Raw genomic sequence first — 22,888 nt, 5'->3', positions numbered from 1 at the left:
GAACATCACTTGTAACTCTCTTCATCTTGCACCATTCACCCACACCTAAACCATCCCTCTGTATTGCGGGGGCCGGGGGGGGGAACTGCAATGAAAATCACCTTCAGTGGGTAGGTAACAGTGGGAACTTCAGGTTTATATATCAAGCCTCTACAGAGGAGTGGACGCAAGAAGAAACCACCCAGCACATTCCAGTTCACTCAGACTCTCTCAATACAACCTGGTCAAAGGGAAGGCCCTTCAGGTTTTGCCGGGTGGAGGATTCAGTTAACAGGATAAAAGTTTATGCCCTTGGTCTGACTGATGAATGCTAATAGGGAATAGGGTTGGCCTGAAGTCCAAGGAATTATGAATCTTTAATTAAAGATTATGGCATGGGAGGAAATCTCCAGGAATACAGCCAACCAAAACTGGCAACCCTGACAGGCAGCAGAGTGATTCTAAAGGCAGGGTCCTGATCTCAGAGTCCGTCAATGTCATTTTAACTGTCCAACATTTGAAAAAGAAATTTAGAAAATGAAAATGTCTCTTCAAAGGTTCTGGGTGGTTCTTTTAAAAAATTAAAGCAGGTACAAGGAGACAGGGGTAGTACAGAAGTTGCACACCTGGTTTGTTTCAATTTAGAGTTAAATGCACTGAATTAAAGAATGAATTTTAAAGCCGTGAATTTAAGCAAGGAGTCACTTCAGTGAAGGTGTCACTTTGCAGGGATAGTGAACAGTCTGACCATTATGGAAAGATTGTGCTTTGGTGGGCTTGCAGATGTGATTTTTTTATTTCTGTGTTCCAGCCAATCAGAAAGAAGTGATTACACTTGCCTGCAGTTTGATTTGAGTTGGTACTAGGTGACTGGTTGAGAGGTTTTACTTTCCACCCCAACTCTTCTCCTATGAGTAAAACCTATTTAATGACAAGCGCATTTCATTATTTGTAAAAGCAGGGCATGAGAGTGATCCCTCTAGAAGAAGGTGTTGCCTAACAGTTGGAGTGGTAGACTAGGAGTCAGGACACTGGGTTTCTCTGCATGGCACTATGACTGTGCAGCCTTGAACAAAACACAGGTTCTTGGTGCTTCATCTGTACAATGGGTAGAATAAAGCTTACCAAGAAGGTCCTCATGAAGCCGCTAGAAGTCTTAGATCCACACTGCACCATGAAGGCAGAGGCCAGTGTTCAGGGTGGTCTGGAGTTCCCCATTCAGGGAGCATGATACGTTGGGAAATTGTGTGCTAACTCTTTTAGGTAGCAGCACTTTCTTTGCTCCATGGCCATCCTGCCCTTTTGGCCAATGTCAAGGAGTCAAGTCTATGGCTCCATCAACCCCCACTACCTTTCGTGGTGGCAGGGGCTGTCCTTCTGAACAGCCTCTGCTAGGGGATGGTAAGACACCGATATTTAGGCCTGCCTGTACAGGCTTATTCTTTAAGAATGTTGGCATATTCTTACTGTTTTGCTTATCGCAGTGGAATAAGAACATTCAAAACCACGTCTAGCTGTAGGATTGTCTGAGGCCTTGTACTTAAGCAAAGGTTTTTGGCTAAGCAGCAGAGGCAGCCCTAATCTAGTAAACATAGTCACCCCCTGACACATCCTGAACCAGTGTCTGTGAAATGAGGCAATTCTGGGCTGGTAGACAATACCGTCTCTCACCTCCAGTTCCAAGGGTGAAAACTTAAGTTGACAGCTTTCTGCCCACCAAGGACCCACTTAAGAATCGCCGGCTTTGTGAAATCCTCATTTCTTTATTGTTTTGTTTCTCTGTTCCCCACCTCTCTATTGTTTATTTGTATTGTCTCTGTCTAGCTCTTCAATCGTTTTCATCTTCTGTAGAATTAATTTTGCTGGGTGTAAACCAATTAAGCATCTTACACAATGTGTTAGGATTGGTTAGTTAAATTTCAGTAGAATATATATCAGAAAATATTACTATATAGCAGTGGTGCAGACCCACAATCGCCTTCCTCAAACTGTGCAAGGACCCCCAACAAAGCCATTTCTAGCTGCTATGTACACTTCATCAAATGAAAAAGGAAATCACACCATAGATTTCTGGACAATAATTAATAACATTATTGGAAGATATGTAATTTAAAAATAATTATTGATGGTAACTTTGCAAATTATTTAAAACTTATTTTCTATGACCATTTTTATTTATCTTTTCTTTTTTTCCACAGACCCCCTGTGGATTGGTCCACGGATCCCAGGTTGGGAATCACAGCTATATACAATGGGGGGAAAATAGGAAGTAAGTTGGGAACAAGAAAATGGGGGGTCAGGGGAGAAGAAAAAGGAACGAAAACCAGATTCATGCATGCCAGAAGCTAACCCCAACGAACACTGAATTGTTCACATTTCTGGCCATTGGGTACTCCTGTTCTCTGTTTGCCTGAGAAGGAAGAGGGCAAGCCCTTAGCAGGGGAAAGCTCCTTGCCCATTGCTCTATAAAGCTGGGCCTCGCACAAAGGTGGTGAGACCCAGCTGCTGATTCTGCCTTTGTTTGGGAATGTCTCACTGCCTGGTGTGGGGGATGGACAGAAAACATCTCATTTCCAGTTAAGAACTAACTGCCCTTTAACCCTTGTATGGCTCCTAAAGAAATGAGGCCTTAAGAGCTCAGGATAAAGATCTATTTCTCTTTGCTCACGGGGTATTGCAACAAGAACTCACTTCAAAGAAGCACTATGACCCCTGTCCACTGGCAGGCGGCGGAGATAGGGAAGGAAGGAATGCTGCAATGTGTCTGAAGGTGAAGTCTGCGGTAGTTGTATGTGCTCTGGCAGTGGGGCACGGTGGAGTAAATAATTTAAGAGCTTCAAGAGCGGGCCCAGGAAAGCAACCACCTTTGGCTCTGCTCAGCGGTCTGAATGCATTAAAACAGCACTCTGAGGAGCCGTTGTAAAGCAGTGCATTAAATGTTATATTCCTCTGGCGCTTCGGTGTGCTGGTCCTAGGGATGGCCTAATTGAGAGATCCTACCGCCTGCATGCAGTGCCCAGCATACAAACTGGAGCAAACTAATCAGTTTTTGAGATGACCTTGGCCAGATGCTGCAAGGCTCACAATTTGACCGGCTAGAGTCTCACACAGTGCTGGTCTGGCTTCGCTCCAGCAGAGATGTTATCTGTCTCTGTGTCCTTCAAAACTTAATCCACCACTGCAGCTTGAAGGATTTGTTCCCATAGCCCAAGTCTGTTCCCAAGTTATCCTCATTCTGAGCCAACTGAGTGAGGGTGATTCTGACAGCCGGACAAAGGTGACACCAAACTCATCCCCTACTCTGAGCAGAACACGAGATGGGAAATTGACAGATGTTCAGGTGAGCAGCTAGTGTTCGTTTGAGGGGCATGGGCAGGGAAGGGCAGAGGAAACAGAATGATAAAGAAGCTCTGTAAGGGCATTTAACTGGGCCAAAACAAAAAACAAGGCTGTTTAGCTTCAGGGCTTAAAGTTACGGTCAAGGGAGGTCCTGTAGTTAGAGAGAGTCAAAGGGCCATTTCACTGTTAAGTTTCAGAGCCTTCACAAGACATCCCCTGAGAGCATGAGACGGTGGTGGTGCTACCAGGCTCCATCCCTGCCCGAAACACAGGACAAATGGAACTGGGAGTCTGTGATAATAAAGAACAGTGGCTCCCAGACTTTCTTCAACCATGGGCCCCTCTGGCTTCTAATTGCCTTGGATCACTTTCATTTCTGCTTCTGCTGGCAGGGGAATGGTGCACAAGAGGTCACATTGTGTGGATGCCATTTTGAGAAGAAGTTCTTGTCCTCCACATGGCAAAAGCGCAGGAACACTGTTCTGGCAAGTTCTTGGCCTGGCTCAGGAGACAGAGCCCTGCATGACTGTTGGTGCATGAAACCCACTCATTTCATTCACAACAGGCGTAATAACGAGGTGTTCTTTAGTGCCTTCCAGGCAAAGGCTTCCCAGTGTTTTACTGGCTAGGTTATCTAGAGCTTTCATCTGCTTAAGCACGTGAGTGGAGGGAAGTGACAGACAGGAGAGATCTTGCATTGCCGTCTAGTTGCTGCAGGCTGAGGTGACTCCCTCATACCATTCCAGCCACACACACTGGGGCAGGTCTACTGCTCCATCAAATGTTCAAGTCATCCCTGGGTTTCCCCTGATTTCAATGCAGAATGATTTTGTTCCCATCCTGCACTACTTCACTTCATGCCTGTATTAGTAGCCAGTCCATGGAATCAGCCCCCAGAAAGGCTACAATGTCCATGGGTCACAAAAGATTTTATTCTTTGTAGCAGCTGTTCCTCCGTCTCACTCACCAGGGCTGTGACACCAATAGTGCCAACTGAAACCAGTGTTATTTCAGGCAGCAGTCAAAGCTGTGCATGTTCCCCAGCAGAAGCAGTAGCATTTCGCAAGGCTGAGACACCCCTTTAAGAGTGCAGGACTGAAATACGGAATGGAATGTATTATATGGAACATTTCCAGATCACTGGGGAAAGCTAAAAAATCTTGGGACCAAATTGCTTCATAGGGCATTAAAATAGTGTGAGACAAAACCCAGTTTGTCTCCCGTATGCCCTGAAAAAGATCTACTGCTACAGCGTTTAATGCTGGTAGCTCCTAGTACTGTGATGAGAAAACCTCGACACTGCTGACAGAACACTGGATGACAAAGCCTCAACAAGCCCTTACTATGAGGCAAAACTGGTTAGCTCAGGAACCCACCGTGAAAAAGCCAACAGATCCTGCCAACTTCCCACCATACTAATGGATACACAGTTCTTTTAGTGCCAGATCCGACCTCCCTTTCCATGTTGGTGCACTGGAGCACAGAACCCTGCAGACCTAGTGCCATTCCAGGTTTGTGGATGTGGCAGCAGATCCCAGAATGGGGCCTGGTCGCACTTTACAACATAAGGACTGTCACAAGCTGTCTCCAAGCCTGCTGCCTGCAACTCAGCCTGTTCTTCAGCTAAGCAAATCACTCTGGGCACACAGAGGGATAGTTGAAGAGCATGATTAGCTTCGCAGATGTGAAACATGGGACTAAGGAGCAATGGACTCCTGAATTTTATTCCAGCTTCCTCTTTGGCCTAAGTCACATCTCTGACCATTTCTTACCTGAGATTCCCCATTTGCAAAATCATAATACTTATCCCATGGCTAAATGTGATGCCATGATGATAAGGGCATAAAATCTGAAAGATGGCTATCTAAAATTAGGCTCTTAAATCCATATAAAGGCACCTAACAAAATGGTCTGATTTTTCTGAAGTGCTGAGCAACCAGCATCTCCCACTATCCTACTGGGTTAGCTGCTGACTGTTCAAAACACCAGAAAATCAGATCACTTATTTAAGTGCTTAAATATGGATTTAAGAATCTAACTTCCCAATGAGTTTGAAAATCTTGTTCTATATGTATTTGAATTGTAGAAGAATAGGGGTGGAAGAGAGACTTCCTTGCTCAAAGCAGGACCAACCCCAACTGAGTCGTCTCAGCCAGGGCTTTGTCAAACCTGGCTTTAAAAACCTCTAAGAATGGAGATCCCACCCCTTCCCCAGGTAACCCGTTCCAGTGCTTCACCAACCTCATACTGAAATAGTTTTTCCTAATAGCCAACCTGACCTCCCCCACTGCAACTTGAGACCATTGCTCTTTGTTCTGTCATTTGCTACCGCTCAGAACAGCCTGGCTCTATCCTCTTTGGAAACGCCCTTCAGGTAGTTGAAGGCTACTATCAAATCCCCTCCCCCCAGCTCTTCTCTTCTGAAGACTAAATAATCCAATGACCCCAAAGCCCTCAGCCTCTCCTCGTAAGCCATGTTCCCCAGCCCCCTGATCATTTTTGTTTCTCTCTGCTGGAGTGTCTCCACTGTATCCATATCCTTTCTGTAATGGGGAGGGGTGTCCAAAACTGGATGCAATACTCCAGCATGTGGTCTCACCGGTGCCAAATAGAGGGGAATAATCATTTCCCTAGATCTGCTGGCAATGCTCCTATTAGTGCAGCCCAATTTACTGTTAGCTTTCTTGGCCACAAGGGCACACTATTGACTCACATCCAGCTTCTCATCCACTGTAACCCTCAGGATTACATACACCTGCCTTCTTCTACACCCCTCATTAGAAGAACAGTAAGGTTGCAAAGTCAAAACACTCAAAAGTCAGGAAATGCCTGCCCCTTTCAAGAATTTAGCTGAAAAGGTCTACGAATTTGTACTGAGCATGTGCACACAGATTTTTCAGGTGTTTATAAATTTAGCCAGATTTAGGTGGATTTTCACAGTGATAGCAAAAGGCACAAGAGTCACGGCCTGGCCAAATTTCAAATCTCTGTGCCAATACACGTAGGCAGAAAAGCCTCTTAAGGAAAAGGTCACCAGAATTTTTGTCTGTGAGCAAAGCAACACATTTCCCCTTCATCTCTTTTTCAGAAATGGCTGAACTATTCCAGCTGAAACATTCCAAAATGACCCATTCTGAAAAGTTCCAGACCTAAGCAACTAAATTATAAGCAACTGAAAGTACGTTCTTACCCAGGGAAGTGTCAGGCATCCATAATTCTACATTGATATTGGCATAGAAAATACACTTATTATGTTTGCAGATGATACCAAGCTGGGAAGGGTTGCAACTGCTTTGGAGGATAGGGTCATAACTCAAAATGATCTGGATAAATTGGAGAAATGGTCTGAGGTAAACAGGATGAAGTTTAATAAGGACAAATGCAAAGTGCTCCACTTGGGAAGGAACAATCAGTTTCATACATACAGAATGGGGAGAGACTGTCTAGGAATGAGTACAGCAGAAAGGGATCTAGGGGTTATAGTGGACCACAAGCTACATATGAGTCAACAGTGTGATGCTGTTGCAAAAAAAGCAAACATGATTCTGGGGTGCATTAACTGGTGTGTTGCGAACAAGACACGAGAAGTCATTCTTCCACTCTACTCTGCGCTGGTTAGGCCTCAGCTGGAGTATTATGTCCAGTTCTGGGCACTGCAGTTCAAGAAAGATGTGGAGAAATTAGAGAGGGCCCAGAAAAGAGCGACAAGAATGATTAAAGGTCTAGAGAATGTGACCTATGAAGAAAGGCTGAAAGAACTGGGCTTGTTTAGTTTGGAAAAGAGAAGATTGAGGGGAGACATGAGAGCGGTTTTCAGGTATCTAAAAGGGTGTCATAAGGAGGAGGGAGAAAACTTGTTCTTTTTGGCCTCTGAGGACAGAACAAAAGGCAATGGGCTTAAACTGCAGCAAGGGAGGTTTAGGATGGACATTAGGAAAAAGTTCCTAACTGTCAGGGTGGTCAAACACTGGAATAAATTGCCAAGGGAGGTTGTGGAATCTCCATCGCTGGAGATATTTAAGAACAGGTTAGATAGATGTCTATCAGGGATGGTTTAGACAGTACTTGGCCCTGCCATTGGGGCAGGAGGCTGGACTCGATGGCCTCTCGAGGTCCCTTCCAGTCCTAGTGTTCTATGTTTCTATGATTGAGCATTAAAGTTTTAAAACACCCACCCAAAACTTCTGCTGTTCTTCTGGGCCCCACTTATTTCGACAACTGAACTTTTCAAAACTTTCTGAAATGTTTGCAAATGATTCAGAAACAAGGCAGAAGCAGGTGGATCTCTCTGCTCTTTCAGACTAGAAGGTTGTGTGTACATGGTCACAACCCCTTTATTTGTCTGCCTGTAGAATCACTTGTGTTACACTGACCACCTTAAGATAGGAGTTCTGGTTTTGGGGTGCATCTGAACAATCTCCTTGCTAACTTTCCTTAAATTTCCAGACTGCCTTCATGATCAATAGACAGTGCTTCAGTTGGCAGCACAGTGATAAAAAAATGGTTCACAACCTTGTCCAAAAGTGCTAACACTGATCCTACCTTCAACATTCTTTTACCATGGTGACATAGACTGTTTCCTCTCCCTTCTGCTCTGTAACCTATTCGAAATCCTCAGCTTCTACAGTAGAAATTTGCACCTAATCGATTCAGGCATCACCTGTCAGTCTTTTCAGAATCAGATTATTTTTTTAATTAAAAATGTCCTACAAAGAGAAAGGAAGGTATGCATTTTTAATTGGGTAAAATGAAAACGTGGCCTCTCTGGCATTGCATCGCCTTTGGCCAAGCCCGATTTGCAGCAATAATTATTCACTGAATTACTGAGTCTGCTCAACTTTTCCTTCCTGGTCTTTGAAAGCATTAATAAATATTGATCAGACACACTCCTGTTTGCTCTCGCCAAAGCAATTCTGATGGACTCATCTTCTGATGTTATCAAATAATGAAATATGAAAGAGTGAGTGGAATTAGCCTCTTGTTCTGTGATTTTTATTTAGGCTCTTCATTTTACCTTCAGAACTCTGTTTGTGCCTGCCACTACCAATGTTCTTTTGATTGTCAAAAGGGGAGGACAGGTTCTGGAGTGCTGTTTTGCACTCACTGGAATTTAGCAAAACACTTCAGTTTTTAATCTTGCTGGTTAAGACAGGAAAAAAAAATTACCAGGCATCTCTTCTGCCATCTGATGAGACAAGTTACTACATACTAATGTATATTAACACACCTGACAAAAAAGCCCTGGTGCCCTGGGCCTCCATTCAGCCCCGATGTGACTGGGTTTGGGTACAAGGGTCCACCCGTGCATGGAAGATTAGATTCTCCAGGTGGTCAAACACATGAAGAGTATTCAGAGCCTATACAGAATGGACTAGATAAAAGCCTGATCCCACAAATCCTTTTGCACCTGAGAAGACCCATTGGAATCATGGGAGCCGTGCAAGAGAATAAGGACGATTTGTGTGACTGTAAGCTTATTGGGGGCAGGGACCGTCTCATTGTTCTGTGTTTATGTAGCTCTTCACACAGTGGGGCCATGCTAATACAAATAAATAACAACAACTGTGTGAGCACAGGTTAGGCCAGTGATATTCAGACCTCAGTGGTTCAGGAGCCAAACCAGCAATTAACATTATCCAAAAGAATCACAGAAGTGTGAATTCATATCTATATCTCTTGCAGCGAAATGGCTAACCAAGTATTCTGTAAGCCGTTAACACTATAGTAAAGCATCCTGGAGCCACTTCCCTCTCCTGAGCCTCAGTCTGGGTATCACTGGGATAGATTCACTCTTAGCGTGATCTTCTATGCCAAGGGCCAATGACTTTGCAAAGACTCTTGTGATCATCCTGAGGAAGTTGCAGTATCTTCCTTGTATTGAGAGCCTTTGGGAAGTCCCACTCAGGCTAACTAACCTGAACATTCAAGGAACCCCACAGGTCCTCTAGCCTCTCCTGAACTGCCCTCCAAGGTGTAAAATTACCAATCAGTCCTCTCCATTGTGCACCCTTCCCTTAAAAGGAGAAGAGATCACACAAAATAAGAGAGGCCACACTTAAAACAAGTAAGGAACTTCAAGCAGGTCTGACACTGCTCTCCCTCACACTGATGTAAATACAGAGGAACTACATTGTTACACCAGAGCCAAAGTGGTTCAAGTGAGATTGGAGCCAGGCTTCCTTTGTGGTCAGCCACTGTCACATGCTACCCCAAGACCCGAAAGTGGACTGGATAATGTCAAAGCCTATATGAAGAGTTGGTGCATGTTGAGGTACGAGTAATCCAAGTTTTTGCTTCAGGCGATAAGTCGTGGGTGCAACCACTATGGAGAGGAACCTATCCCCATTCCAGCCTTACCCCATCCTGCTCATATCCCGCTCAGTACAGGAGCAGGACAAATTCATTATCAGAGTGTGTCCCTCCAAGCTACTGGTATTGTGATTTTAGCATTGGTAGGAGATTATCTCTGCAAGGTTGGGAAGGAATTCAACTTTCTTGTTCACACAACTGGCCAGCTGAACCACTGGGGGCATGGACTTGGTTTCAGATACTGGAATTGATGGCTCATTGGCTTGATCTGGTATGGTGGACCTCACACCTGTATATCTTTTGTAAGTTCTTGGGCATGTCTAAACTATGCAGCTTTTAGCAACAAGACTGTGTCATGGTGGGGGATTGGATGGGGCTCAATTTGTCAGTAGAAAAATTCTGCCAACAGAGCAGCATTCAGAGTTTCACTTGCTGCAGCAAAACTTTGTCATTCACTGGGGGAGAGTGGGTTTAAGCACCCATGAACAACAAAGATTTTGTTGATCAAGTGCAAGTTGTAGACATACCATTAGAATGGATTTCTCCTTTGCCTTTTGTTCTTTAGAATGGGAGAAGCTGGAGGGGGTGACAGATGCCTCAAGACCAGCCCCCTCTGTCTATATTCACCCAGCAGATTGGTTGCAGTAGTAAAGGGTCTTACTGGGGGTGGGGAGCGATGGAGTATCTCAGAACTTCAATGATGGACAAGGATGTCCCGGGAAAAGCTGCAACAGCCGGTAAACACATGGAGTGGAGCCAGCTTGTCTTTATGAAATATGAACTTTGCCTGGCACAACAAGGCTCAGATCTGCCATCCTTGCCCATGTGAGTGGTCCCTAACTTATCTCATGGAAAGCCAGAGGGCCATTCATTTCAGACCTGTTCACGTGATGGGGTGGAGGGATTGACCAAGTTTCTGAACTCTCTGGTGTGTCCTAAAATTCTTATAGTAGGAGGTGGGGTAAGAGGACAAACATTATGCCTTGATCTTTTGAGGAGGTGGCGCCGGCTCCAATGCTAATGAAGTCAGTGGGGCTTTTTCTATTGATCAGCAGGCTTTGGATCTGGCCCTGAAAAGCCACAGCTATAAGTGACTGTTTTAGTACTCACAACAGATGGGAAGTATTATGACAAGCGTCGGGAGCAGTGCTGGGATGAAAGAAAGATACGCTGAGGAAAAAAATATCAGAAGAGATGGAACAAAAGAAACCAAAGAATAGAAAAGAGGGCTGTGTTTTGAAAATGATGGGTTCAAAACAAAACTTCCAAATCCCAGTAGTGAACCACTTAACAATGCTGCAGTTCTAAGCACTTCTATTAAAAAACACTCCTCTCTCGGGAAAAATGATCATCTCTTGAACTCTCTTTTTTTGGAGGAAAGGAAAAAAAAGAGGGTTTCTCACTTAAAACAATCCCCTGAAAAGGCAATCATGATGAGACAACCTCCTCTGAGAGCTATTAATACTACTCTCTATTTAAATGCTAATGTTAACCTTTAACCCGGGACCCGCACACAGTAAAGTTTTTCAGAGGCTGGTGAAGTGAATTCAAAATTAGATCACAATTCCCCTGAGAATGATTTGCTTTCATCTTAAGAGAAAGACTTTCAGATTTTGTATACAATGTTTTAGAATAAGAAACATTGTTTTTATTGTTCATGTTTTTATACATGTGCCTAGTCTGTATCAATGCAAGACAATTGGGTATAGGTTCAGTAGGTACAAATTCAGTTCTGGGTACTCACGTAACCAAAAATAGATGCATTTTTCCTATTATATTCTCCCCCATTTTTTGTAGGTAGTCATTTATACAGTGATAAAAAATATGGTAGGTGCTATACAAAGTAAAATGACGTATGCTGACGAGTAACCAGATGCATTTAAACATGAAACCATGCGTGAGAATAACAAACAATAGTCAGTCAAGATGAAGAAAGTAAAAGATTGCAGTAGTAAGTCACTCAGTATAAGACTATGTCCACACTAGGCAAAGTAAGTCGACTGCAGATACACAATTCTAGCTTCAGCAATTGCGTAGCTAGAATCAACATATCTGCACACGGCTTACTTGGCTATCCCTATTGAAGAAGGTTGACAGGAGAGTTTTTCCTCCTGACCTCCCTTACTCCTTGCATCTCATGAGGGGTACAGCGGTCGACTATGAACCCTGAGAGGCCAATTTCATGCATCACTGCCAGACACGCAAAACCGAACCCTGGAAGATTGACGCTGAGCGGGTCTGTGTAGATGTAGCCTAAGTACATGCATATCTTGGTGGTGCTCTTAAGTTACATATTCAAAGCATGTGCAAGTGAAGGAGTAAGAGCAGTGGTAGGCAACCTGTGGTCCACTGGGGTTCTATACATGTTCCACGAGCTATTTTGTTTAAATTTGCCCACAGGCAGGGTTGCCAGATTCCAATGATTTCCATCCATGTCCTTTTTTATAACTAAAGTGACAGGCACATAAAGCAAGGGTACATGAAATGAGGTGTGTGCTGACTGCACACAACACAGTGTGAGAGCTGTGTACTCCCTCTGCATCCAAAGGGCTGCTAGTGCTCAATCAGTCCATTCTGCAAATTCTAGGTATGCTAGCGCTGTTAGCAAAATTACTCAATCCCAGGAGACTGTCTTGGTTATGACAATCTTGCAGCCCACTGAGATGAAGGCCACTCATGCGGTCCACTTACTAGCCTAGGTTGCTCATTACTGAGTGAGAGTGTATGTATATATGTGTCCTTTACCTACTGAAGCTAAAGGACAATGTTGGCACAAGCACAAATGAATATATATTGGCTATGAATAAATTTAGACTGGAAATTTGAATACAAGTTCATAGAATCATAGAGCTGGAAGGGACCTCCAGAGGTCATTGAGTCCAGCCCCCTGCTTCAAGCAAGATCAATCCCAACTAAACCATCCCAGCCATGACTAGGTCAAGCTGGGACTTAAAAACCTTTAGGGATGGAGATTCTACCACCTCCCTACGCAACGCATTCCAGTGCTTCACTACCCTCCTGGTGAAGTAGTTTTTCCTATTATCTAACCTACACCTTTCCCTCTTCAACTTCAGACCATTACTCCTTGTTCTGCCATCTGACACCACTGAGAACAGTTTCTCACCCTCCTTTTTAGAGCTCCCCTTCAGGAAGTTGAAGTCTGCTATTAAATCACCCCTCAGTCTCTCTTCTGCAAACTAAATAAGCCCAAATCCCTCAGCCTCTCCTCATAGGTCTTGTGCTCCAGCCCCTTAATCATTTTCGTTGCTCTACACTGAACCTGCTCCAGCACATCCACATCCTTTCTATACTGGAGGGCCCCAAAACTGGACGTAATACTCCAGATGTGGCCTCACCAGTGCTGAATGGAGGGGAACAACAACTTCTCTAGATCTGCTCAAAATGATCCTCCTAATGCACCACAATATGCCATTGGCCTCCTGGGCTATCAGGGCACACTGTTTACTCATATTCATACTTTCATCCACTATAATCCCTGGGTCCCTTTCCACTGTACTGAACCTGTTCCTTAAATGGTGCAGCATTGGAAATGCCTGGATCTTTCTTGGGCTTTTTGTGCCCACGTTTCTTGGCTTCTCTTCTGAGTTTTCTCTTGTGCTCCCAAACCTTCTTCTTGATTTTATATCATTTATGGCAGGTCATGTGCTTACTAGCCTTTTTTGACTTGGGCCACTTCATAACGACGGCTGCTCTGATGCTGCACTCCCCACATGAAGACCGCGGGCTGGCAAGCGGCGGGCTGGCCCCGCGGCCAAACACTGCCATAAAGAGTTCTAACTATCTAAGAAGTAAAGTGCTGGATCAGCCTCTGAATGGGTGGGTGGGGAAATAACCTAACTAGGTTTTAGATGGAGCTTGATAAGTCCACAGCTAGCAGGTGATGTGTTCTGTGATAATGGGTCTGGACCAGATAACCATGTGTTCCAGTTCTATGCTCCTAGCTCATCTCTTGTGGGCGTTACGGAAGAAGAGGTTGGGGAATCTCCCCCATCACTGAAGATATTTAAGAACAGGTTAGACAAATATCTGTCAGGGATGATCTAGGTGAGTCTTGGTCCTGCCAGGAGTGCAGGGGACTGGATTTGATGACCTCTCAAGGTCCCTTCCAGTTCTAGTATTCTGTAATTCTAAGAGGACTGGCGAGTGATTTGAATGGGGAGACTAATATGCTGGCAAACAAGGGGACATTCTCTCTCTAGGGACCGTAAAAGATGGAGGGTGGGAAAGGAAATCTAGCAGAGGTTAAAGAGGATTAGTGGAGCACTGGAAGCAGGGGCGAGATAAGGTCTAAATGTAGCCTGCAACTGTTTTGTTCAGAACCCTGAATGCAAAGACAAAACCTTGGAATTTGATACACTGGGTTAAGTCAGGGGCAGGAGCAGCAGTACTCAGTATTTATCAGCCATTCCCATTTCATACAAAGAGAAGTGTGATTCCTTTGCACGTTTCCCAACAATGGGGCTATATCTACACTAGCACACTACGTCAAAGTAGCCTATTTCGAAGTAAGGACATCGAAATAGGCTACTTCAACGAGTATCATCTACACGTCCTCCAGGGCTGGTGCCATCGACATTTCATGTTGAAGTAGCAACGGGGAACATCGAAAGGAGCTGCCCCGTAAGGAAATGTGGAGCGTCCACACACACAAGCACTCCCTGTCGAAATAAGGGGCCAGCAAAGCCCCAAGTGGCTCCCTTAAAGAGCCCCTCCCAGGCACACTTGCCCTACACAGCACAAGATCCACAGAGCTGACAACCAGTTGCAGACCGTGTGCACACAGCATGGACCCCCAGCTGCAGCAGCAGCCAGAAGCCCTGAGCTAAGGGCTGCTGCACGCAGTGACCATAGAGCCCCGCAGCGGCTGGACAGAGCGTCTCTCAACCCCTCAGCTGATGGCCGCCATGGAGGACCCCGCTATTTCGAAGTAGCAGGGCACGGATTGTCCACACACGCCCTACTTCGATGTTGAATGTCGAAGTAGGGCGCTATTCCCATCTTCGGATGGGAATAGCAATTTCGACATCTCACCGCCTAACGTCGATTTCAACGTCGAAATAGCACACAGCGCGTGTAGATGCGATGCGTGCTATTTTGACGTTGTGCCAGCTACTTTGAAGTAGCCGGCTAGTGTAGACGCACCCTGGGTGTTTTAAAGCCAGTAGCAGCCTACAAAGAGAAGTTACTCACCTGTAGTAAGGATGGTTCTTCGAGATGTGTCCCCGCGGGTGCTCCACAATAGGTGGGCTCGCCCAGCGCCGCAGATCGGAATTCTTCTAGCAGTTTCTATTGGATCGCGCATGCGACGACGCGTGCCGCTCCCTTGCGCGCCCCCGGCCATGTGCGCGATCTGGTCCCCGCCAGTTCCTTGACCAACAACCTCGGATGCTCCTGAAAAACACCAGACAGAGATTCCGAAGCGGGGAGGATGGGCGGGTGGTGGAGCACCCACGGGGACACATCTCAAAGAACCATCGTTACTACAGGTGAGTAACTTCTCTTTTTTTTTCGAGTGGTCCCTGTGGGTGCTCCACAATAGGTGGCTACCCAGCAGTAACCCAAGTAAGGAGGTGGGTAATTGATTCATGTGCAGCTGCCCCCGAGAGGACTGCTGTCAACAGACAGGTATCCTCCTCCAATACCCGATGTAGGGCATAATGCTTGGCGAAGGTGTCGTAGGATGACCAGGTCGCCGCTCTACAGATGTCTTTTAACGCGATGCCCTTGAAGAAGGCTGTTGACGCCGCCACCGCCCTGGTGGAGTGAGCCCTAGGCGGGGCCAGCAAAGGGGTCTTTCGAAGCTCATAGCACATTTTTATACAGGACATGATGTGCTTTGAAATTCTTTGTGAAGAGAGGCCTTCCCCTTTTGACCTGGGAGTGAGAGACACTAGAAGCCTGTCCGTTTTCCGGAAGGACTTAGTTCTGTCTATGTAGAAGGCCAACGCCCTTCTCATGTCTAGGAGATGTAGGTGCGCCTCCTTGCTGGAGCTGTGAGGCTTCAGGTAAAAAGCTGGTAAAACTATTGGTTCGTTAAGATGGAACTCCGAAGAAACTTTTGGAACGAAGGCTAGGTGTAACCGTAGGGTTACCGCCTCCTTTGAGAATACTGTGCAGGGCAGTGTTGCCATCATTGCTACGAGCTCGCTCACCCTGCGGGTTGACGTAAACTGCAAGGAGGAAGGTTGTTTTCATCGTAAGGAGTTGGAGGGGTACTGTGGCTAATGGTTCGAAGGGTGGTCCTGATAGCGTGCTGAGCACCAAGTCCAAACTCCACGACGGCGGAAGTGGTTTTCGAGGGGGGTAAAGGTTTACCACCCCCTTCAAGAACCTTGTGACGATAGGGTGGGCGAATACAGTGGGCCCTTCCTCTGTATGCCGAAAAGCTGATATAGCAGCGAGGTGGACCTTTAGCGAGGATAGAGAAAGCCCATCTCGTTTGAGGTCCAATAGGTATTCTAGTATTACGGTTATAGGAACATCAAGGGGAGCTAACTGCTTGCCGGAACACCAGGCTGTAAATCGAGTCCATTTCTGTTTATAAGTCCTCCTGGTGGAGGTCCTTCAGCTACACTCCAGGACTTGTTGTACTCCCTCCGTACACGCGCTCTCTAAGGTGCTGAGCCATGGATTAACCATGCTTGTAGGCGCAGACCCTGAGGGTGCGGGTGCACTATAGACCCCTGAGCCTGCGTGAGTAAGTCCGGCGCCACCGGTAGGGGAGGTGGTGGACGAGCTGACATGCGCAGAAGCAAAGGAAACCATTGTTGCTGGTCCCAAGTTGGGACTATGAGTATCATGAGAGCTCTCTCCCTTCTGGCTTTCTGCAGAAACTTGTGGATAAGTGTTGTGGGGGGAAATGCGTAGAGTAGGGGGCCCTTCCATGAAATCATGAATGCGTCCCCCAGGGACCCCCGCCCTATTTCTGCTCTGGAGCAGTACTGGGGGCACTTCTTGTTGTACTGGGTGGCAAACAAATCGACTTGGGGAAACCCCCATGTACGAAATATGTGCCATAGCAGGTCGGAGCGGATCTGCCATTCGTGCGTGAGTGCGAAACGCCTGCTCAGCTGATCTGCCTTCACGTTGTGAGCGCCCGGCAAGTATGAGGCTTTCAACGTTATATTGTTGGCGATGCACCAGTTCCACAATCAGATTGCTTCCGCACATAACGCACGGGATCGTGCCCCTCCTTGTCGATTGATGTAGAACATAGTGGAGGTATTGTCAGTATTGATCCTGACTACTTTGCCATGCAGGTAATCTCGAAAATGTCTGCACGCGTTGAACACTGCTCTGAGCTCCAGTACGTTTATGTGCAGTGTCTGTTCCACAGGGGACCATAGCCCTTGCGTCACCTTGCTGCCAATGTGCGCTCCCCATCCTATGTGGGAGGCGTCGGTAGTAAGAAAGATACAAATTTGTGGTTGGTGGAAAGGCACCCCCACTCGCAGATTCTTGGGATTTTCCCACCACGCTAGGGATCTGCACACCTCTGTCGTGGGCGACACTACCTTGCGGACAGTGTGGGATGTCGGTTTGTAAACACTCGCCAGCCAATGCTGCAGGCTTTGCATGTGTAACCTGGCATTCTGTACCACAAACGTCGCTGCCGCCATGTGCCCCAACAGCTGCAGGCACGTTAGGACCGGCACCGTGAGGCTGTACGTCATGACTTGCACCAGTGAGTTGATGGCGCGGACGTGGGTGTCGGGCAGGTATACCCTTGCTGTGATAGAGTTTATGCGTGCCCCTATGAACTCTATATCTTGTGTGGGTTTGGTCTTTGACTTTGCGAGGTTGATAACTAGGCCCAGCGAAGTAAACGTGTCCGCGGTGACACGTATCATGCGTAAGACCTCTGCCTTTGAGGCCCCTTTCAGCAGACAGTCATCCAGATATGGGAAAATAAACACCCCGTCTGTGCAGGTAAACTGATACCACTACCAGGGTTTTGGTAAAGACTCTGGGAGCTGAGAATAGGCCGAATGGAAGAACCCTGTACTGTAAATGTTCCCTGCCGACCGTGAAGCGGAGGAAGCATCTGTGTGCTGGGTGGATTGTTATATGGAAGGAAGCACCTTGTAAGTCGAGGGCTGCAAACCAGTCTCCATCATCCAGTGCCGTAAGTATGGAGGCAACTGTGATAATCCGAAAGCGTTGCTTGCGCAAGTAACGGTTGAGGCCCCATAGATCCAAGATCTGCCTCCAGCCTCCTGTTTTCTTCTCTGTTAGGAAGTAGCGTGAATAAAAACCTCTCCCCTGGAATTGCTCCGGCACTCTTTCCACTGCCCCTATGAACATAAGGTGATCCACCTCCTGCTTGCGCCTTGCCTCGTGGGCAGCGTCCCTGAGATGAGGCCTGGCAGGAGGCTTCGTCGGTGGAAGTGACTGGAAAGGGATCATGTAACCCATGGCTATAATCTCTAGCACCCATTTGTCTGTGGTGATCTTTTGCCATTGGGAGTGGAACGGTTTGAGGCGATGATGGAACATGAGATGAGTGTGGCATTGAGAGATGGTGTTGATAGTGCAGCCCCCGACATACCCGTCAAACTTGTTGTCTCTGGGCCTGCCCCGAGGGTGTACGGCTTTGTTGAGAACGTCGCCTGCGAGTCCTGTACTGCTGCTGCTGTTGATGGCGCCCTTGGTCGTCGCCTCGCTGATATTGAGCACACTGTGGTTGGTAAGCGTAGCGTCTTTGCTGAGGATAAAATTTCTTCTTTTTGTATGGGGGAGTATAAATACCCAAGGTTCTAAGTGTGGCCCTCGAGTCTTTGCTGGAGTGGAGGACCGAGTCGGTTGAGTCCGCAAACAGCTTTTGTTTATCAAAGGGAAGATCCACGATCTTCGCCTGCAGGTCCCTGGGGATACCAGACGTCTGGAGCCAGGATTCCCTACGCATTACCACTGCTGCAGCTGTTGAACGTGCCGCTGTGTCCGCCACGTCCAGGGCAATCTGGACTCCTGTCCGCGACGCTGCATAGCCCTCTTGAACAATCTTTAACACCGGCTTCTTGTCTTCTGGGAGTGAATCCATGAGGGGAGTAAGTCTGGAGTAATTGTCAAAGTTGTGGTTTGATAGATGTGCCGCGTAATTTGCCATTCTCAATAATAGGGTAGAGGAGGAAAATACCTTCCTGCCAAACAGCTCTAGCTTCTTAGCATCTTTATCCGACCCCCCCGATTTGTACTGAGGCGCCTTCAACCTCTGCTGGGATGAATCGACCACCAAAGAATTGGGTTGCGGGTGACTAAAGAGGAACTCCACACCCTTGGCTGGGACGAAGTACTTCTTATCCGCTCTCTTGTTCATAGGCGGAATAGAGGCCGGGGTCTGCCATATGTTAGTGGCTGACTCCATAATGGCTTCATCCAGAGGGACAGCGATTTTAGATGAAGCCGGAGGTCTCAAATTTTTCAGGAGTTTATGATGCTTCTCCGGCACCTCTGCTATTTGAATGTCCTGCGTGAAAGCTACTCTTTTGAACAGCTCCTGGAATTGTTTAAGGTCATCCGGGGGGGAGACATCCCCGGGGGCCATGGCCTCATCTGGGGAGGATGAGGAGGAACCACTGGGGTAAACCTCCCTCAAATCCTCTGGTTCCCGAGGTCGATGATATACTTGCTCCCTGGAGGATTGTGAAGGAAAGTCTTGGGATTCTGGACCTAAATCCCCCTGAGACAACTGTGTTCCCGTCCCAGAGTGAGAGTGTACACGGGGGTATTGATGAGAAGCAGGGGAGGACCTGCCCCTGGATCTAGACCTGCGGTGTCTGTGTTCAGCATGATAAGGATGACCATAGCAGCATGGGCAAGGGCCCGGTGATGGAGACCTGGACCACAATCGGGGAGTGTACCCATGATGTCTGGGAGAGCAGGACCTCTGCGACGACATAGATAGTGGTGAAGCTGGTTTGTGATAGTACTCAAGGGGATCCATGCCCAGAAATGGTGAAGGTGGCCCAAGCCACGGTGAAATTGGTTGGAGGAACGGACAGGGAGGTCCTAGGTAAGCTGGTGGAGTTACAGCCCGTCGGTGCGGCGTGTGTATCTCGGGGGGGGGGGGGGGCGGGGCTAGGTGATAAGGGCAGTGCAGCCCTGCCTGGAGATGGACTGAGGTGCCAAGTTTTTGCTTTTGCCTTGCCCCTCCCCTGCGGGGTGGGCGCCGCCCCTTCCCGTGCCGGGGATCTCGGCCCCGTTGTCGGCGCCGCGCTCGGCACAGTCAGCTGCGGTGCTGCACGGGTAGCTTCCTCCGGCACCGGTAGGCTCCGTGCCGGGCGCCCCTGCACCATCGATGCCGCAGGGGCCGGTGCCGCCTGCGTCAGCGCCGCCGATTCTGGCGCTTGCCTTGCTGGTGCTCACGGTGCCTTGCCTGCCGTCTGTTGTGTAATCGGAGGCTCAGCCTCTGCCACGTGCGCTGCCGCGCTGCCGCTTTCATGAGCGCAAGGGAGCGGTGCGCGTCGGAGCATGCGCGATCCAATAGAAACTGCTAGAAGAATTCCGATCTGCAGTGCCGGGTGAGCCCGACACCTATTGTGGAGCACCCACGGGGACCACTCGAAGAAGGAGGATGATTTCTGGTCCTTCTTTCCCATTAGGAGCTCACAACGGCATAAGAGAAATTAGAAATGGAACATTTCTTATATCAAGTCCAGTTTACCAGCTGTGCAGGATGACTGCCTACACTTTATGCCCTAAGTGCCATGTCCAGCCATGGTTTTAAAATGTACCAAAGTGATAGGGTCAATCCCACTAGTCATAACTCCATTAAAATGCTCTTTGTTTAATCCGATTTATATTGTGTTGGGCCTGTTCAGACAATAATAACCCTTCATCTCAAAAGAACCCAAAGAACTTTGCAACTGTATATGGCTCAATTCACATGTCAATGACACACAGCCTGTTGTCAGGAGAAAGAAAGACAGCGGCTTTGTAACAGGGCAGTGCAAGACCATCAAGCAATTCAGGAAAAGAAACGAAAAATGCCATGAGCAATGTCTTCCTGAAGCACGAAAGAAACAAGTATATAAACAGTGTCACTGAGGGGAGTAACGATGGAAATTTTCAAGAAGTGAAATCATGTGTTAAAGGAACTATAACTGCAAAGGAAGAAATAACCCAAAGTTTGTAATATAATGCGACTCTGCACTCCCCTGAAAATCAGAACATGTTACAGGCTCTTTAGACTTTATGGCCTGAAGGTACCATCACAATCATCTAATCTGAACTCCTGCATGACACAGTCCACAGAAACTCTCCTACCCACTCCTGTAATAGATCCATCACACCTGGCTGAATTACTAACATCCTCAAGCCTTGAAAGACTTCAAGTTACAGAGAATCCAACATTTACTACAGTTCAAACCAGCAAGTGACCCATGACTGTGAATTTGACCTGAGAACAAATTCCTTCCCGGCCCCAAATACAGCAGTTATGTCCTGAACATATGGGCAAAATCCATCAGGCACACACCTGAGAAAGAATTCTTTATAGCAGGGGTGGCCAAACCATGGCTCTCAAGCCGCATGCAGCTCTTTGAGCAATGAAATGCAGCTCCTGCTTGGAGCCATGCACCAGGAGTGCTTATTGCTGCTCTGTGCCCCAGCGCTTGAAGGGAAAAGCAGATGGCAGCAGTGCTGACTCTGGTGAGTTCCAGACATTGGGTTAGAGCGGCTGTGGGGTGCGTCCCTGCCTCTGGGGGAGGAGTGGTGGATTGGGTTAGAGCTGGGGAGCTGGGAGTTCCTGATTCTAGGGGAGGCAGAGGGATTGGGTTAGAGTGGGGGGCTGGGGGTGTCTGGCTCTGGGGGGGAGAAGAAGGGCATTGAGCCACATATTATATATTTATTTTAGCTATCTATCTATATAGATATGTTATATACCTGTATAAAATAAATTGTATATTACCTATCTATATAGGTAGATAAAAATAAATATATGTAATACATGGCTCTTTGCACTCTATCCACAGTTATTTTGGCTCTTGGTCTCCAACTGGTTGGTCACCCCCGCCCCCCTCCCCGGCTTTATAGCAACTCAGAGCCCTCCACATCTGAAGTCCCATCACCAGTCACTGGCGATATTTGCCAACAGGAGCTCCAATCCATCTGGAGTTATGGATGGACCATACGCCATCATCGGCAATCTCATCATATTACCCCCTCTGTAAACTCCGCCAGCTCATCGAACTTTTATGAATGAAGGTGTACAACTGCCTCCCACTGAGGTGGGGGTAGCGTGGGCTCCTTTTACAAATGGGGGAACAAAGATATTAAGGCATCCGGAAACCATTAGAACCTGTTAAATGATTGTTGAAAACAATATCTGTGACACTCCTGGTGGTTTCACATTGACTTGCAAAATGAAAGAATGAACAAAAATTCTCACTCTCCAAATGGAACTTTATAGGGTATTAAATAAGCACCCTCAGCACTTATCTAAATCTTTAATTAGTTCTATAATATACTGATGATATCAAGGCTAATTAAATTTATACAGATAAAGGGCAATGAAATTCTAGCCAAGTGAGCTGGAAAGTACATATTAAATAGTAAATTTAATGTTTCAAGCCGATAAGTGCAACTTTATATAAAAAAATTAAATTAAATTTACTTGTAGTCAAATTGATTCTGAGCATGCAAACGATTGGAAAAAATCTTCTTAATGTATCAGTAAAAGTGCTAATCTGACCTGTTTAAATATCAGATATTAATGCCTGCATCGGCAAATAAGCCACACATATTTGCATTTCTACTGCATATAGTAAAAAAAATTACCTCAACCATATGCCAGTTTATAAAGAATATTAAGCTCTTCCCCTGCTGCCTCATGTGTAAATGAGGAGAGACTTGGAAATGAATGCAGCTCCAAAAAGGAGAGTCAGCAGTTTGAGGGAAAGCACTGCAAAGACAGCAAAAAATTCTAGCCACCCTTTGGGAACAATAACCCTGGCCAAAATCCTGCCATATTTGGAATCAACTGGTTCAGAACTACACAAAAGTGCCTGGTACTGTAATCAAAGGGAGATGTAATGGTACATTCAAGTGATGAACAGAACAGACATTAATATTATTGATGGGTGAGGGGCACCTTTGATAGGATCACTTCATTACCTTGTAGACAAAACTAAATATGTGACAACAGGGAAAAGTCTGTATCAGACATTGGGTCCTTCTACAGGTTGACTCTCTCTAATCAGGAACACTCTTGTCCAGCAATATCTGTAATCTGGCATGATTT

At 46.7% G+C, this 22,888-nt stretch overlaps 1 protein-coding gene across 1 annotated transcript in view; it reads right to left on the bottom strand.

Annotated features, from left to right (window-relative positions):
- EXOC4 (exocyst complex component 4) overlaps nucleotides 1-22,888 on the bottom strand; it is a 663,660-nt gene that overhangs the window by 4,318 nt on the left and 636,454 nt on the right. The gene's annotated exons all lie outside the window — the stretch shown is intronic.

This window comes from Carettochelys insculpta, chromosome 1, assembly GCF_033958435.1.
Source record: "Carettochelys insculpta isolate YL-2023 chromosome 1, ASM3395843v1, whole genome shotgun sequence".
Lineage (NCBI taxonomy): Eukaryota > Metazoa > Chordata > Testudines > Carettochelyidae > Carettochelys > Carettochelys insculpta.
The sequence above is the reverse complement of the archived record's forward strand: the minus strand, read 5'-3'. Positions and strand labels throughout refer to the sequence as shown.